This window comes from Vanessa atalanta, chromosome 19 (assembly GCF_905147765.1).
Source record: "Vanessa atalanta chromosome 19, ilVanAtal1.2, whole genome shotgun sequence".
Classification (NCBI taxonomy): domain Eukaryota; kingdom Metazoa; phylum Arthropoda; class Insecta; order Lepidoptera; family Nymphalidae; genus Vanessa; species Vanessa atalanta.
This window is the reverse complement of record NC_061889.1, coordinates 8,195,399-8,215,769: the sequence shown is the minus strand read 5'-3', so window position 1 is coordinate 8,215,769 and position 20,371 is coordinate 8,195,399. Positions and strand designations below refer to the sequence as shown.

The 20,371-nt window shown below is 32.9% G+C and overlaps 1 protein-coding gene across 2 annotated transcripts in view; it reads right to left on the bottom strand.

Moving 5' to 3' along the window:
* LOC125071263 overlaps positions 1 to 20,371 on the bottom strand; it is a 71,308-nt gene that overhangs the window by 36,162 nt on the left and 14,775 nt on the right. For both annotated transcript variants that reach the window (XM_047681405.1, XM_047681404.1), the window contains exon 2: positions 3,841 to 3,934. The gene's annotated coding sequence lies outside the window, so the exon portion shown is untranslated. The remainder of the gene's footprint in view (positions 1 to 3,840; positions 3,935 to 20,371) is intronic.

Genomic DNA, 20,371 nt, shown 5'->3' with positions numbered 1-20,371 from the left:
TTATAGGTGGCGTGCTGAAGTGCTGATTTAGTTCATTGAGGTCCACGGTAGTTTGAAAGCTATCCGTGGTTTTGCCCACACCTAATGACCGTAAGAATCCCCAAACTTGCGCTTGGGAAGTATTCTGAAGTCTACTATGAATTATAAATGGGAAAGTAACTCTGTCTGTTACGTCTTAAAGCTTAAATTGCTGAACTGATTCAAATTAAATTTGGTATGGAGATATTACGATTCCCGTGGAAGGACAAAAGCTACATTTTTATTCGCTCTTCGGGGTGATAATATTAAAGTTGACAGTTTATGTACAGTCAGGGAAAGAAAAGGTTCGTCACCTTAAGATCTATTTTCGTGTGCTCAGTATGAGCGATAACCAGCTTTACCGATCGAGTATGACATATTGCGTCGCAATGTCATTATAAGTCGCATCTAGCAAAGAGTATAATAGCGTTTAAAAGCTATAATAATGCTTTAGATTCAAAAGGTACTAAGAGTTTACGGCTTGATGAAGGAAATGAATTTAAAAACTGACTTAGGTTTTCTTACTCTTACTGTACTATAGGTAAAGTTATATTCGGACGAGTAAAGCCGTAGGTTTAACTAGTAGTATTTAAAAGTACCTAGTAGTATATTTTCATTGGCGTTAAAACGCTCCGCGTAATATCTATGACGTTTTCTCAATAAATGGGCTATTGAATGCAAAATTTTATTTTTTTGGAAATGTATTTCAAACAAAAATAACTAAAGCATTATTTGTGGATTTTGGTTATGTGATTTCGGAGGTATTATAAAACGAATGACTTCTTCGATAACATATCTTTGAAATTAAATATAAATATGAAAACTTGCATTCGAAATTCAAATGTTGAAAAAACCAAAAACGTCGCGACGAATTTTTTTTCGCCGGTTCTTCTCAGGTCTGAATTGTTTTTTTTTTTCGAATTGTACATAGATCCTTTTTTCTTACAGTTGAAGTAAGTGTAATGATTCAATATTGAATAGTTTTGACTCTTGACTTTGAAAATATTTCATCTAATTTGGGATGATGAATGTTGCAAGTGTGAAGTGTTTGATAAGGAACGTTCAGTCAGGCAAGCTGCCAACCATAAGAATGGCAAATCCTCTTTCTGTAATTCAAATAAATAGATTAGGACCAAATGAATGATGTCGATGACGTATATAGTCGTTTTATATCGAACAAAACATGTCTTATCATTTATCTAACATTTAAAACATTTTATTCACACTTCCAACCGGAAGACAACAATTACTAGGTATTGTTGCTCAGAGGTAGAATATATCAGAATCAAAAATCAAAATATTCTTTACTAAAGTAGGCTTTTACAAGCACTTTTGTCGTCATTTAACAAACTATATTAAGTAAAGCTACCACCGGTTCGGAATGTAGATTCTAACGAGAAGAACCGGCAAGAAACTCAGTAGTTACTCTTATATGATGAGTATGTGGTACCTAACCAAATGAAATAAATCTATCAGAATAAATGAAATTTTATTCTGAGATTTACGGAACACAGCAAAAATATTAACAACACGGATGCATATATTTATTGAATAAATGTATTCATTAATAAATAACAAACACAATGTGATGAATATAATGTAATAAACGTATAACTTTTTTTGTAACGTCTATGAAAAACAAATACTAAACCAATAGATATAAAACTCTTAAGAAAAGATGCAGCGTGTTTCTGAGCCGGTTTTATTATATGAAATATAACCAAGCAGGCAGATATCGACTGTTTTTTAACTCGTTTGTTATAAGTAGTGACGTCTTTGAATCAAACGACCTATAATATATCCATCTAAATGTAAATAAAAGTCTGAAACAACAAGTGCATCCCTAGCGTTCGAACAACACTATTTCCGAGACGAGTTCTTGTGTTTAATTACAGCTCTTGAACTAATGCAAGCATGTGCAGTGTGCATGTCGCAAGAGTTACATGTGGAACCCACAGATTGCAATACAATTTGTTCGTTTCCTACGTTTATTTATAGAACACTTTGTTTTATTTTAAGATGATTGGTTATTCGGTGTGCACTAAGGCGGTATACCATCGAGTGGGTTCCGAGGAACGAGTCCCACGAGATAGTCAGTGTTTTTGTGCGTTTTGTTAAGAATTACAAAATAATATCAAGAAATAATTAATTTTCTCATTCAAGTTTATTTTTTAATTTCAAAACACGTGACTTTTTTATATTAGCCAGCAAAAAAAAATTCCAATTTAATTCCATTCTTTAAATGGAAAATATATAAGGCTGATAGTGGCATAATTATTAAATTACGTATATAATGGGTATATGTATAAAATAATAATACTATGGTATTTTTTAATTTCATTCATTAACAGCCTGTAAATTTCCCACTGCTGGGCTAAGGACTCTTCTCTTTGAGGAGAAGGTTTGTAGCATATTCCACCACGCTGCTCCAATGCGGCCTGGTGGAATACACGTGTGGCAGAATTTCGGTGAAATTAGACAACGAAATCATACGTTAAGATGCACGCGTTCTAACTACTGGGCCATCTCGGCTCATCTTGGTTCGGGTATTACTTTAGTAATATTATAATGTAATAATAACTCAATCATTGTTATAAATATTTATTCTAATCGTAACGATACCCAGCCTGCCCTTTTTAAACCATGCAGGAAACCACTCAAATGTAACAAAAACACATCAGAATCGGTCCTGGCGTTTAGGATTATTATATGTGACATACACACGTACAGAACTTTATTTATATAAAGATAACATGTCCTGCTCGTTTCCAGCCACGGTAATATTTACAAAAAGGGATTAAACGACTTCGCAGGATATATTAAAGTGCACACTATTTACTTACACAATACAATCGAAAATAGAGAATTCTCAACCAACTTGATGTACCTATATTTAAAATTAAATAGACAGACTGTCAAATGGGTGATGATCTGATGGTGATTCATCAGCGCTACCGATAGACACTGTAAGAGATATAAACCATCCCATACATCTTCAAACCGAAACCTGTGTGAAAGTGGTTACCAAGAAACCCAAACTACCAAGTAAATAACAATATAATTATATTGCACCGAACGAATAGTAGAACCCAACCAAGTTACTCGTGATCTTAAGCATTTTGAGATAAACACTAAACAAGTACAAAAACTACCAAATACCAGCTTTACAAATATCACACAAGCCGTCACTTACCACCTCGAGGAGTAAATATTAAAAAGGATTCTCTCCTTCCCCGGGACTCAAACTCCGTAGTAAATTTCATTTAAAACTGTTAAGTCGCTTAAGCGTGAAGTAACATACACTATTAGTGAAGTACAGATGTACGTAGTATGTAAATTACGTTATACGTAATTCGGTAGCTTAGGCCGAGTATGAAATACTACTCCAAGACAGCTGAGATATAGTTTCCTGTTGCGGTTAAGAGGTTCGCTTTGTTTTGTGATTCGCGTGAAACCTGTATATTCGCAGACATCTGTCTTACAAGGCATTCAAATAAGTAAAACTTAAATGTTGTAAATTAAAAAATTGTTGTATATCTAGACACGCGGTAGCGTGTCAGCCAAGTACAAGTAACATATTTTACGTAGTTTAGTGAGGGTTTTTAAATTAGTATACCTCGACCTAAAGGTCATGATACTTAAAAACTAATTACTCATTTTGTTATTAGTTGCGATATATATTTTATTACTAATATAACATTTTGACGTTATTGTATCTGAAATTTATGTGTGTCTGCGTGTGCGGGTATCCGTATCTGTATATGGGCGTGTGCGTGTGTTATAAATGATTATAAAAACTATTAATTAACTTCAATTTCTCACCAGCGATCTGTCAGCGCTCGGGGCTCTGTCCACGCTTCGCGTAAAACTCGAAGGGCTTCACGCAGTGCTGGAGATGCGTGTCTTGCTCGAACACCTGGAAGTTGTTATAGTTCATTAAAATATACCTAATTAGCATAGGTTCTCAGAAAAAATTACTAAGTTTGAGCTTAGAAACCATGAAGTAGAGAGCTTGCCTTTTGCAAGAATTTACTAGCTCTAGGGGCTAGAGAAGCCATTTAAGTTTTCTTAATTGCTTTTTACATAACTTTTCAATTTGTTAGCATTATATGCCCAAACAAAGTCTTATTCTATTATAAGAATTCTACAAATACGAAACTCTTTTCAGCAGTATTTTTTAAATTATATAATTAACATCTTTAACTGTTAAGTACGATAAAATATAATATCATATAAACATTTGAGCCATTCTATCTGTCCACTAAAATACTCATAAAATATACCCAGCTCAAACAACCAACCCATGATAGATAGGCGGTCGGGAAAATAAGCTACCAGCCGCGCATATGGTATGCGGTCACCACCGCCCTTAGACATTGACACTGTAAGAAATATTAACCATTCCTTACAAGCCAATGCTCAACCAACCTTGGGAACATTGGCTCACTGACCCCTCACATCAACGAAGTGTTGCTGATTGGAATTAGAATATCTGATCAGTGCGTGTTTGAAGGGAATTTTTATTTCTGATCGTATCAGATACGCACTCGTCGACTTCGCGACAGGCAGGTTTAAAAGTAGAATTCTATTAATTATTTTCATTCAATTCATTAATTGCGCCGATCCCAAATACCCAATGTATTACGGCAACAGAATGAATGTTCGAATGAACCCACGTGTTAAACAATCTTTAATGAATAAGGATTATTGCTCAATAAAATACCTACTATAAAGATGGAAAAAAAGTATTTATTTCGTGGAAGATGTAACTACTGAGTTTCTTGACGGCAAAAGAAAAAGTTACTTCACATTTCAAATAACATTGAACTACATGTTATTATAATTTCAAAAGAAGTTTTATATCTCAGCAACTAGATGGCGCTGAGTGTTTATTTATTTTATTTTTTTTATGGCATTTGTTGGCGGACGAGCATATGGGCCACCTGATGGTAAGTGGTCACCACCGCCCATAGACAAAGGCGCTGTAAGAAATATTAACCATTCCTTACATCACCTATGCGCCACCAATCTTGAGAACTAAGATGTTATGTCCCTTGTGCCTGTGATTACACTGGCTCATTCACGCTTCTAACCGGAACACAACAATACAGTGTACTGTTATTTGGCGGTAGAATATCTGATGAGTGGGTGGTACCTACCCAGACGGGCTTGCACAAAGCCCTACCACCAAGTAAAGTAAGTATTAAATCGCGTTATCAATTGGTAGTTTAAAATATTATATAAGAATGTAAAAAATATTTAAAAAGTAATGTACTACTTATCGTAGGTAATATAATAAATAAATACTCTCAGGAATTTAATATTCATTCGCCATTTTTGACTGATATATGTGTACTTAGATTACGATCAATGCAACGATTTTTCTTTGAATGATTAATTTAAAAATAAAATTATTTTCTATAGCCTTCAAAATTTCAAATGTAACAAAAAAAATATATTTACAACTTCGGGTATTAACCTAGTGATCTAGATGCAGCTGTAAGTGCATAGCTTTTGATTACAGGTGCACTAGGTCATTGACTCGAGACCTACTTCCAGGTCAATCACAGCAACATGTACAACATTTTTTAAATTATATTTCAATTAAGAGACACTAAATCACAATGACAAGAAATAAATTTATTTCTTGTCTTGTGTATAAAGGGTTTAGAATAATATAAAAATTATACACTCGATTCACGTGTTAGGTTACTGATATTCATCACAGATATAACCACACGGAGGATCTAGTCCAATAATAAATAGTATATTACCCACATACTTACTACGATGAGAAGATTCAACTTCTTGTATAATATAACTAATACACATATTAACAACAAAAAAAAAAAACAAAACTGCGTCAGAAAGGTTTTTCAGCGTTACAAAATATACGACTCCTAGAAATTTTACAAGGCAACATTGAGGTAGATTAGGGGTGAATTTTGATTCGCAATTTTTTAATAGATAGATTGATCAAAAGGAAGGTTTGTATGTATAATACATGCACAATATAGTAGAGAAACACTGATAATTTTAGAGGTTTCTAAAGTGATGTCGTAAATAAACACATTTTTTTTGCGCAAGGAGATAGATCAAAATAATGTACTACAATATTTTACACTTTAAAGAGGTCTTAAAAAAATTCCGCGATTACGAGAAATGATGTATACGAACAAGAAATAATGGCTTATTTTCGAAGTGATTTTAAGGTATACATTAATCCTTATCCAATTAAGTACCTTAAATACAATGTGGATTTAATATAGATCAATATGGCCCTTTATAGCATGTCATTTAAATGAATATTTTCGAAGATATTACAGATATTATTTTCGAAGATATTACAAGGACAAATATAAAATATTATTAAATAATAAATATAACACGAGAAGAGTTACCGACAAAAAGTTATATCAGCCAAAAATAAATAATTACTATAGAACAAATAAATATATGGTACCAAAATTATTCAATAGAAATGTTATGTTAAGACAAAAAAATGAAATAAGCAGAAAACTGTTAAAGGTTAAGTTAAGGGATTTGTTTCTCGATGAAGAAAAAATGTCGCCATTGTGATATTTAAACAAATGTGAAGTGAATACTGTATTATTATAATTTTTTTATGTAATAACGAGCGCGTCTCGCCGTTAAGCATACCAGCTTGGCGAGAACTTATGTTTTTGTAAAAACTTTTTTATATAATAAATAAACAAATTAAAAAAAAAAAAATAAAAAAATAAAAAAAAAAATTTAAAACGCAGGGTCATATCGGTTTGTTTTGGCTAATGAGTGAAAAACTTTGAACGTTGTAAGATATTTTGTAGTATATTTAGTATCAGCATTGCACTCGTGCGAAGCCGGGCGGGTCGCTAGTCATTAATAAATTGCACCCGTGCGGAACCTGGCGATGTCGCTAGTATTATTAACGAGGTAACGTACGGTCATCCTAATATTATGAGATATACCTACTTACTATTATTGTGAAAAGGTAAAGTTCCTATTATAAGCTTCATTTGTTTGATTTTGTTTGTACAAAAAATCCTAATACAAATGTTCAATTGATATGAAAGTTTTATACTATGCTTTATATGTTGTAGATGTTATAACATATTGTTCATATGTTATTGTAGTTTGAGTGAACTTGTTTTTACGGTGTAAGTCTGCAAAATGTGGTCACAATTAAGTTCTTTGTTTTCACAACAATAAGACTCGGTGTATTTTGTACTGCAACAAGAATGTTACCGGCGATGAAAACAGAAGCACGTGAAGCAATAAAAGTCGTTAAATATAAGCGTATTATTAAATTGCAGCATTTATTCAACGACACGCAATACAAAGCCATTTTACAGTTTACTTTCGACACGAAACAAACTAACATAACGTATACCTAACAATTGTCCTCATTATTTTTGGGAAATATTGTTACATTATAAAGCAAGCTAATCTTAAACGTGCACCTGTTGGGTGACCAATTATTATCGTTTTGTGTGGGACAATCCAGCTTCCAGTTTATGTGTTCCAGACTTCAAAGGCCCCGGATACATCTTTATGTGGCATAATAGCCCCGAAGTAAAATAAGTTTTTTAAGAATAAGTCAATTAAGAATTTAATAAGGTATACAAATATAAACAAAACGCTTCCTCTTGAGGAAGGTATATAGCCAATTACACCACCATTTTTTTTGTTTTTTTCACGCTGTGGAAACCTCCAGTAATGTATCCGGGTTATTTGGGATTAAAACGCACTAAAACATCTGCGATGGTAATCCTCGATACGGATCGGAGGCCACGGGATCGTCTCGACATAACGTATCTGCAACTCCTCCAGCGCAGTGAGCTCTTCTCTGGGGGCAAACGTACAAAAGCCCTAACACCAAGCTACGTAAAGTTTGAACCTGCAATATTAATTACATAAATATTTTATTACAAAAATATATTTTATCGTCAACATCATCACATGTGTAGAGGACACGTAGTTACGTGAAATAAAAAAAATAGATTAGGTATTAGATCCAGTGATACCACCAAACTAAACGTTAATATTGAATACAAAACTCGTAATTTAAATTGGGTTAATTAGGTCTTGATGTCACAAGTATTGATAACGCTCAAAATAAATTTCCAAGAGTTCCAAGCTCCTCTGAATTGATAAGATCTCGCACAGATATGAAGGTCACTTGTTGTTACATAGTAATGCCAATTTACCTCGTAATACTTTTTATGGTTAAAATAACAGATGAGCAGGTAACCTCAATGATGAAAACATTTACTATACATTTTTATTTTAAGGGCAATTAAATATGTTACTTTGACGGTACGTGGTCACAACTCACATTAAGACTGTTAAAAATATTAACCCAGCCTTACATCGTAAATGCCTCACCAACCTTGGCAACTAAGAGGTTACGTCTATTGTACCGGATGTAAGGATCTCTCACCCTTTAAGCCGAAACCTAACAATACTAAATATCACTGTTAGGTGGTAGAATACATGAGTGAGTTGCCAGCCGCGGCCTTGCCAGTTGCATTGCACAAAGCCCAGGTTGCCCAGTCCTATGACAATAATCAAAAAAGCACTCAGAAAAGTCGATATTAAATCTTAATACCCCTGCGAAGTCAGAGCAGAAAGCTTGTTTACGACTCTGTTAAATAAATATATTCCCAGAAAGAAGCAACTCAAAAAATGTATTCAGTATTCGTAGAAATGACTCACATAAAACTACTTAAGTGTTATAAGGCTGAATTTCCTTAATTACTTGAAGTGGCCCACGAGTCACAAGACCCTTTAACCGCGATTTATAAACACGCTACAGAAAGTTAATTAAAATTTAACGCTATATCCTGGCGAACATGTTTATTTAACAAGCGACCCGTCCTAACTTCACATGGGTAAAATGAAGATTAACCTTTAAGGTAATAATGATATAAAAACAGAAGCAACGGAATATCTTTTTAATTAAATAAAACAGATCCCATGGCATAATTTAGACCGTGCTAACTTTTTCACTTTACTGTTTTCATCCTATGGTGAATGTTGTAATGGCCATATCCGTATCTTGAAATATTTCTGAGTTTTCCGAAAGACCCAAAAACGTAACTATCATTTTTATTTGTAGAATACTTTGAAATCTGGTATTTATTTTTATGAGGTCTTATAATGTGAGAAAAATAAATAGATTACTGTGACTTGCCTATTGGTACAGATATACGTATACTGTTGCAGACTTTTCTTTAGATATTTCAGAAGACAAAGAAGCGTATAGCAGTTATAGTTTTGGTAGCATTCACTTGGAGAGCGCACACTTTATAAATTTTTTTCTACATACTATTCACTTACTACGAATTAATACATATAAGATTATATCTGTTAAGTTTATTTTATTGAACAATAATTGATTTAAAGCTTAAGTGCGCGCCTTCATGACTGAATAGATATATAGTCATAAAAAATGTACCTGAAAAAATGCAATATAATTCAAAAAAATATTAACCTAGAGCCATTTGAAATGGTATACCAAAAGTCAGAGCCGTTTCAAGCTATGCTGGGGCTCTTGGGCACACATGAATTTGGGGCCCTTTTAGTAGATATTTACTACCATGTACAAATAATTCGCTTTGGCCAGGCCAGTATAGTTTCAAATAAACTATAAAATTCGTAGGAATCTGATTGTTTGTACAATCTTATGGCTATTTTATAGCCTTTTTTGATGAATATGTTAGTTTTTTGTTACAAGTATAACACTTTCGAAAATATACATAGCAGTCAACGTGAGAACAAACGTGTGAAAGAAATTGTTGGTTCTTCGGGGTCCTCTCAGGGGCCCTGGGCACGTGCCCCATGTATAAACCTATACCCTATGGTAAAGACGGTAATGCCAAAAGTCAGTGCAAGATGTATTGAAATCAACAGTGATTTTAGGGGTCTAAGCACTCTTTTGGCATGTGTGCTGAAGATCGTATTGTGTTAATTTTGCAAGGCATTTTGCTTGTTCAAAATATCTACAAGACTAAATTTATAAGTTGATTTCTACATGAAATGGAAAATGAGTTCCTTTCTAGAATCTTTTGGACCTCTCATAACAATTTTTGGAACTAAATAATATTAGTAATTCCTTAAATAATTCGAGGTACTGCCACAATTCCTTAAAAAAAATACTTAATGTTTTGATTAGAAATTCTTCGTTTCAATAAATTTAATTTTAATTTAATTTATATTTTGTTTTGAAACATAGATAGAACTAAAATATGGCATATATTAAGACTTTCCAATATACTCATTAAAAAATAACAAAAACGTCTTTTTTTTATAAATACGAGAGCCAGTAAAACAACTTTTACTTTTTAATGTTATATAATATATTCTATTTTATCACAAACAACTTTATGGCTTTATTAGCATGCGACAGTAAGGTTAGGGCCTGACTCAGTCTCGATTGCCAGTTAGGGTTGTCACAATCTAAATATAAACTTTTCGTAGTGCCTTGATCTCTGTGTGAAAGGCGAGTACGGTTGGTGACTAATTTCAAGAACAAGGGATGTACTGATTCGCGAGTTTGTACGAGTCAATTTTAGTCGATTAATTTTTAAATCGAAGCATCTTATTTAGGGGTTTGTGCACGTCTGAGTACCAATGAGGTACCACTTATTAGATATTGTATCGCCAAATAGTATCCAGTATTGTTGTGCCCCGGTTTTAAGGAGTCCATACGCCTGTGTAATAAATTAAGTGTAACTTCGTAATTAAGATTAATAGCCCATTGGTGATGAAAGGATTTGTCATATTAACAATATTATAGATTTGTCATATACGTATGTATGTATATGTGCAGACTAAATGACCATAAAACGGCACATTTGTCAGTCCACCTATGTACAAAAAATAAATCAATACAATTTAAGTTCTTCGCCTTTAATATTCTGTAGATATAAATACATATTTACATATGTACATATTTGTTAAAAGCAATTTGACATTTCTGAGTTTACTGTTAACCACATAGTCTTTTATTTCGGTTGCTCGATTGATCCTATCAGTGAATATATGTTTGTTGAACTATTAAATGTCTGAACTCTTGTATCGAAATATGACACAAAACACGTACGCACTAAAACCGTAAAGTAAAGCCAATCTATCAATAGATATTTTACTCAAGTAGGCATAAACATTGAATCTACATTTTACTGAATTGTATTCAATGTAAAGTAACACCGGTTCGGAATGTATACTCTACAAAGAACCGGCAACGCACTTAACAGTCACTCTTTTCCAATATTTGAAATACAATTATGTCAATCAAAGACAGCAAGTGCATGTTAAATGACCTTTAAATCCTACTCTTTATCCAACAGACATTTACCCGGCAGTGGGGCAATTCTGAACTTTACTTTTATATATTATTAGATTAATCAACCCTAGCCCGGTGGAGCCGTCACGTCGACTCGGCGCCGACAAAACGCACATTATGTAGCCATCGTGACGCGATACCCGGTTTGTACAGCCTTCCAAGTACCTTACTTAACATTATGTTCATATAACAGGTACTAGTACCATTTTCATATACCAGAGAGGACATATGACAAAATTGCGATTCTTTCTCTTGACATGGAGCGTCTTATTGATTTAGTTTTGCTTTCGTCGTAGTTGATTCTTCATTTCTTAAAAAAACATTAGTAAATGAAGCATATTAAACAATACTAAGCTAATACTTGTTGACTCTCAAGCAGGATATATTTTATATAAAATTTGTATTAAACTAACATAGTGAATCTCAAATGTTGAAAAAGAATATCTAAAGAATTTCTTGCCGGCTCTTCTGAGTAGAATCTACGTTCCGCAAGTATCTTTACTTTCAATATAGTTCTGTAAATTGGCGATTGAAACCTTCTTGTAAAAGCCTCCTTGAATAAAGTGTATTGTAATGTAATTTATAAAAAAAAATCTGACCATTTGGTCATCTAGGATATGGGTCTTAGTGTATAATAACATAGCCATCGAACGAAATATAGAGCCTAGCTAGGCTAATTCAATAAAGTGCAGGATTCAATAATTCTTACATATTTCGGATTTGTTGATTTTGATAGGTGACATTGTAAATGAAATGCCATCAATAGTACTTATGATTTTTAATAATTTGATATATAAAAATAGTATTATCTTTTACTGTAGAATATTTGTAAGATTTAAATCAATACAGTTATATTTTCTTACGGACAGATTATACTTGAAGGTATAGCTGCGAAACGTAGAATTGTCAAGGAAATTTTGCCCTAAATGTAGAAGAAGTTTGTAACGTCCAACTTCCAGTAATATAGAATTATTACTGAAACAAGAATATGTAAGAAGTAACCCTTATTGATTTTTAAGAGAGCATTCCTTGCCCCTCCATATTTAATATTCCAAGTACATTGGAGCAAGTTTATTTAGGAATGCCAAAACAACAGACGGCGCGACGCTCATATCAGTATCATGGAAATTGGGTCAGCGCTTGGTTTACCCGAGATTTCAAAGTAAACAGAACTTAGTGAGCTTAACAGAATGACGCGAGTTCGAATCCGAGGTTTCATTGTAAATTTTCCAAACTTGAAATTAATCTACTAATTAGTAAGGATATTATATATGGACATAAGCGATTAAAGCATATTTCAATCAAAGAAGATGTGGATTTCTTTAATCTTCATATTGATTGACATTTTGTATGTGAATTTTTAATAGCTCTGATATAATATTATGCACTAAGAAAAATCAAATTTTTTTAACGCCTTAAATGCCGATTACGACTTCGAAGACATAAAAATGAACTCTTTTCAAGAAGATATTGTAAATACCAGTTATTATTCAAGATTCGAACGATTCGAAGATACGAACAATCATTTAATTATAATCTCAATTCAATTTATACTTTCTCATTTAACTCCTCAAGGAATTGGAATAGGCTATACATGCATAAATATGACGAGTTTATACCGAGCGGTGCCAACTGTACCACGTTTTCAGTCTAACGGTGGAAAATTTACTCGGTAGTACTATTTATTAAACAATAGTGGTTCTGCCGCGAAACTTCGCGTTTATTCGAAAGATTTTTTAGGAATTTTGAAACCTATATCAACGTTTTGTTTTGATTTAATTTAATTGTAAACTGCAACTAAAACCTCTTTTAAATAAAACTTTTAATGTCAAATGGTAGACCTAATGTCTACTATTATTTACTACTTATATACTTCAGTTAGAATTTTAGTTTGTTGAAAACAATTTACTTTAATTTTGTATACGTTTTTTATTTTTTACATATACAGTCGTAGTACCGATCTCTAGCCGGCTAGTAACGTTTTTCCGCTCTCTAAAATTAATTCTTTGTTAAATCATCAATTTAACAAATTTCAATCAAGAATCATCTTTAATTTTCTGCACAACTACGGCTGGAGCTCTTCAAAATGAGACCATTATTGTTTTTTTATGAGCAGCTATCTTCCCATAATCACTGGGACAAAAATCGGCTAACGCTATTAATACATAAGATAAAGATGTCTTTATGTGCAACATCTAGAACTATGTCATACAAAAACATTAAGTAATATTTCGAGTAATAAAAATAACAATACATACGATTGTGTAGACTTTTCATTATTTATTTAGTATATACAAAATAGGCTACATTATCCACAGGAAAACGCTGTCAGCTTTTTTGGCACAATGCCTAGAATCGTTAGCAAATACCTTTTCTCAGAAGTAGTGTTTGTAAGCGTAATATTTACTTCAATTTAGTTAGTTGGTGTGACTACTGTATTTTTTCTGTTTATTTTTTAGTAATTTTCTGTTTAATAAATAAATATGCTCCTGTGGTTCCTGCTCTTACTGACCCCCTTGGAATTGGTCGTGATGATGATAAGGGACCTGATGGAGTGATATTGGCTTCCTGAGAACGAGGACGGGCCTTTGTGTGGGACGCTACATGCGTTGATACGCTGGTCCCGTCTCATATCCAAAAACAATTCAGAGCCGCTGCGGTGATTCTTAATCGTACGCCCGACATTTGTCTTTGTAACTTTTTTTAGCTTTAAATTATTTGAAACAACATTCATTCATGTTGAAATCTTTTTTTAAAGTGTTCATATATCCTTTTTAGCGTACATATACCTAGCCCTGTTTTCGACATGACTTTGCTATTGGTCCAACTGTCCTCGACAAGTTCACTGTCAGAGAGGACAAGAACTGAGATTCTTGAAACGAAATATTAAATGTTGAAACGTTAAGCAGAAGTTATAATTATATAATAGTATAGAGTACTTTTCTATTTATCTATATATGAGGAAGATTTTACATCCAACTATAAATATAATATAAAAGAAATAAAAAATAGTGAAAGCAGAGCGAATAGCCAGATTTCCACTCGCTTCGAAATCAAGGTGCTTTATATTTTATTTATAAAAATACGACAGAAAAAATATTTTAATATATATAGAGTCTGTTCATTAAAAAATATTCAAGTTGTTATATTTTTTTTAATTATAGTTCCAATGGTACAGATAATGACTTGGATTAAAAGGGAAAAACCACAATTTTGCAAACTGTGATTTTTATTTATACAAAAACAAATTGCTTGTGGAAGCGATCCAGTGACGTCCCCTAAGAGACCGAGTAGTTACTGCTGGTTTTTAGTGAGTGCACTTGGCACGGGCGAGTCCCTCATGACGTAAGAATCGTGCAAATGCGACTTTCCCGTGAAACCAAAAAAAAGGGTCGTAGCTATTTTTCTCAGCGCGCACACTATCTCTGGAATCCCGCGTAATTTAAATGTTTGCCAATTTATATAAATTAGGGAACATTGCCAGCTGGGTCACTCACAAAAGCTAGGCGAGTCGCATGCGGCTCGGGGGTTGACTAGCGGTACCAATGAAGTACAAGTCATAAGAAATTAAACTCATTTTAATAGCAATAAATCTAATTATAATACTGTTACCCTACTGGTCCTAACGATATGTTAGATGATCGTGACGAGATAACCGGGCCCTTCGACCTCACTCTAAATCACACTCGAATATAACACCAAAGTGAACTGCTATTATTTTGTAACACTTCGTCACGTTATAACTAAACGTACTTACTAAAAAAGGTCTGTACAAACTTTAATAGTTATTTTCGCAACAATTAATTTTAATGTTGAATAATTAAAAAGACTTTTTCAAATCGTGAATTCGACACATACTTACCTACCTTACTATTTATAATTACAAACAAAAAATAGTTTATGTATAAATCATCACCGCGTGGAATGTTGGCAAGAATGCTAGAAGCATTTCCCCGTTGAATCGCAATTCCGATCCTCAGGGTAAAAAACTAACCAGTCCTCACAAATCACACCACAGTAAGACATTAACCCGAAAAATGAAGCTTTAAAAATAAGAAAAGTAATATATAGTAGCACTTTCCCTGTTCTGAACCCGCAATATTTTGTTAAGAATGTCGTATTCTAAACACTGGGTAGGCTAGACGTATAATTAAAGTAAGAAACCATACTGACATCGTTTTTCCAAACGAACTAGCCTTGGATATCAGGGTCTCAATGAATGAATGTTGGTTTACCTGACATGAGCAGGTTTCCTCACGGTTTTCCTTCAACGCTGAGCACGAGATGAATTAAAAACTCATTAAAACTTAGTCATCGTTTATTGAAAGAACGCGATTTAGTTAAGATATTCATCCTTCGACTACAGACAATAACAAACTCTTTTGTGGTATATGCATTAGTTTTTTAAAAACATAATTCCAGAAAGCGTTCAATATACTTTTGTTGTCCATTTAAAATATATGTTCAGGAATGCTTGTGTGCAAAAGTGTATATATATATTGTATCCTTGTGTTAAATTTATACAGTTAACGCGTTCATAGTTGTTTGTTGTTCTAGTGAACTAAACGTTTTCTTCCTGACTATTTTCTTTGATATATTGAATGATAAAATACATCCATAAATTGGTTAAAGAAAAAAAAATTTAAACCCATTTAAGTTTGTTTTGATTCGTTTAAAATATTTTTTTTTTATTGGATAAATCTTGACTCTTATACATTAATAAACTAATGAGAAATTCAAAATAAACTTTGATTTGGCTCTTAAAAATACTTTTTATTTTAAAACAAAGAAAAACAAATTTACTAACAAAATATCATGTTTTTATTGAAATCGGTTCAAAAGTATTTACTAAGATAGCTTTCATTAACGCTTCCTGTATTCCCCCTTGTGATTATAATCCATTTATATCCTGGCTCACCCCCATTACTTTGTATTGCTGTTTGGCGGTTAGACAACATATGAATTGCGTACCTTAACTTGCCTTTGTATATAATAATCTGCTAATCCCTACCCGCTATATATCTCTTAACATCAGTAATTAATTCGTATTCTATTTGACATTTAACGGACACTAAATCTATGAAATTTACATAAAAAAAATGATTTATGACTTCTAAAACTTGTCTCAAATTACTTGTTGTAATTATAATTATTTACAGATACTCAAAGAGCTAATATACGGTTGGTGTTTAAATAGACATTTTCCATTTGTAATACATGAAGAGTAACATTCAATACGCCAAAATGGTACCATTGAGAAATGAGATTTAATGTATGAAATTTAAACCTTATTTTCTAAAAACTAACATTTTGGCTTTCTGACGATATATTTACAAAGCTTAACTTTGTAAAAACACAGCTAAGTAGATACCATACACCAAATAATATTGTTATTTTACTAGTATGGTTGTGCCCCGGTTGAACGGTTAGTGAGTCAGTGTAACTACAGGCACAAGAGACATAACATCTTTGTTTCCAATATTGTTATGTTTGTGTGTTGCCAACTTTTAAATTTCACGCTTTTACTGAATTCTTGCCGTGACCTTGACCGAAAACCCAATTAATTTTTATCATCCCGACCCCGGTATTTAACTCTACCTGGACAGGAGTAGTTAACCACCAATATATCCAGTAAAACGTATGGAGTAATACAATGTCGCGTAAGATAATTTAAATTACACATTAGTATTTAAAACGGCAGTCACGTCGCTTACTTTATCGCGACTCAGTAATTAAATTTAAATAACGAATTATTAAGAAAACCGGTCGGCTGGCTATCGGCAATTACCCTGACAAGTAACATAGCATTACACAAATACCTCATGTAGGTAACTACCACTTAATTTACACGTGTATTTTTTACAATATAATTTAAAAACAAATATAGTTTTATAGAAAGAAAGTTGAAAGGGTAAAGTCCTTCTAAATTTAAATAACAAAAATATATAACAATACTTTATCTAAAGGCATTTTTGGATCGTTATTGATTAAAAATATTGAATCTTAAAAAGTAAACATTAACGCAGTATATGAATTCTTGGTAACGATGTTGCTGTTCTTCTGGCTCCTGACCAAACTCTGTCAGGGTGGCCTCTCTTACAATTCAATGAATTAAAGATATAAAAATATAGGAGGTATTAAATAGGTAGGAGTTTCAATTGTCCTTGCATTTTGCAAACAATCATTGCTTTGCTTGATGTGAGGGCTTTGTGCAAGCCCATCCAAGTAGTTAGCCTCAATGGGAGAGCAGGCCTTAGCCCAGCAGTGGGAAATTTACAGGCTGCTGATGTAATGTAACGTAATTATGTCAGCTCCAAGATTTCCATAAATAAATATAATAAACCACATAAACATGAGTCGGTGAGTAATGAAATGTTTTTTTAATAAGATATATCATTACGATAAACATTAACTTAGTGATGACTAACGCCTACTACCATTCGATTGGATTTCGACCGCTGCCACTGATATATATGTTTGGTTTTTAGAGTAAAATTTGCCTAATCCGAAAGACGGTCTTGATGTGTTGAAAACAATGGAAAGATGAGTTAAGGTTTTATCGTTTGTCATACTGGTTGGCATTTATGGTAACAGCTCGGCTAACATAAACTTACATAAACTTTAACTGTTCTTTATGTATAATCTATGTAATGTAAATAATAAATAAATCGGACTTTATGGTGCATGAGATTAGCGCACTATACATTTTTATATGTGTGTATAAATTGTATAATGCACTAATCCAGCTTTGTTATCTATAAACAGTATAAAAATGGAGTTTGAACGATTAGTCACATATGAGTAACATTAAAAACATTATAATTATACAACTATCTTAGACGTAGTAATTCTTACCAACGTAGCCTTTTGAATTTACATTGCAAATGGTACCTGGGTAGGTTAGGTTAGTTTATTGTTGTGTTCCGGTTTTAAGGGTGAGTGAGTCAGTGTAACTACAGGCACAAGGGACATACGAGTAACATCGTAGTTCCCAAGTTTGGTGGCGCATTGGCGAAGGAAGGAAAGATATCAATGGGCGGTGGTGACCACTAAACAGCAGATAACCCATTTGCCGGTCCGCCTAAATATTACATAAAAAATGAAAAAAAAATGCAATAAATATATTGAATTGAAGTGAACTGCTTAAAACTAAGTACAAACATTTTATACAAGGTGTCGCATAAATCATTCGATGGTATTTTATATCAATTAGATAGGCGGACGAAATCAGTCACCTGATGTAAAGTGCTCACCGCTGCCCCATGACATTGGTACAGTAAGAAATATTAATCATACCTCATATCACCGATGCATCACCAATCTTATTTTTACTTTTCAAACCAGAACACAACAATACTAAGTTTTACTATTTGGTAACAGAATATTTTATGAATTGTGGTACCCATCCAGACGGGTTCCCACAAAGTCCTATCACCTAAATCGTAATAAAAAACTTTCTTAATGTAAGAAAATCCAATAAATATTGCTAAAACATCACCAGGTTTTTCTCTATTATCTAACCAATATTCAAGTAGGCGGGTGACAATGTAAAGACCTTCAAATCAAAGGTCAAAGATGTTAGGCTGAAGTTGATATTTATAGAAAAGTATTCGAACGGCTGAATTCATATTACATTGGATAAAAAATGTCCAAATGCGATTTTGCCGGCATTTAATATCATTTAATGCCATTTGCTACATATTTATCGACTTTTACATAAAATATAATGAAATTAGCTAAACCTGCACGCTATTTATGAAACTTTACCGATATCACACAAACAGTCGCCCCCTATTTCAAGACTTGAAGAGGTGAATTAAAAAATAGCCTATGTCCTTTTCCTGGACTCTATATCCATAGGTACTAATTTCATCTAAATCGGTTTAGCAGTTTAAAACAGGAAGAGGCAAAAGACAGAAATACTTTCCCATTTATAATATTGGTAAAGATTAGCTGAAATATATTTAAAAAAAATACGTGTGCGTTCGGGACGCTCGACAGAAGTGATAAATAAAAAAAAGTCTATCCGAAACGCTGTGGGTTAGAATGAGAGAGGACAAGCCTGCCCACCGCTAGCTAGACAGACTAATGCCGTAACGCGTTACATAACGAAGCGGTTTAACCTCCCATAAGAAGTTATCACTTCATTGGTCGTTATCTATAATTGATTTTTCTTCTTTGTATTGTCACGAACAGCAGAATTGGTTGAAAAAAGTTGTATTGGTTGTAATCCTGACTAATATTATGAATACGAAATTTAGTATGTTTGTTTTGCTCTCACGTCGTAACTACTAAGCCAATCATCATGACATTTTGCACTTTTTCTGGGGTACTTAAGAATAAAAGGTATGTAAGTAACACCTTACACACCTGAGTCCCCCTAAACTAGTTTCAAATAAAACATTGAAAACCTAGTACCCCTAAACTAGTTTCAAATAAAACATTGAAAAATCGCCAAATGAAGCTAATTAATCAGTTGTTCACTTCAGGTATTTTTTTTAAGTTAATATTCGTTTGACAAATTGACAATAGCAACACACGAACAAATGTACAAACATACATTTACATATAGAGATAAACGCAAGTGCGTCAAGTTAAATGAAAGCCAAGTGTACCTACCTCTTTTTGTACCCAATATGACGTCACTAGGGCAATTGAGATTTAGCACAGCACATGTACGAAAAACGTCGACGTTTTTCAACATTTGGCTTTATCAATGTGTAAAACCAATCCATTATTGTTATATTTTGTACGGAAACAATTATTTTATTTTTGTTTTGTTTATTGTTTTATTACTGTACGGTAAGGATCGTGTAAAATTAAATTGTAATTAAAAAACATTATTATACGTAGAAACAGAAGCCTTTAGGAAGTAAAGATTCCCATAAGGATTCATAAAGTTAAGGTAATCCAAAAGCGTTGACTATCGCTAATAAAATCGCATATTAAAAAGATTTATTAATTACATCTGTCAGATAAACAACAATATGTTTTTCAAAACGTATG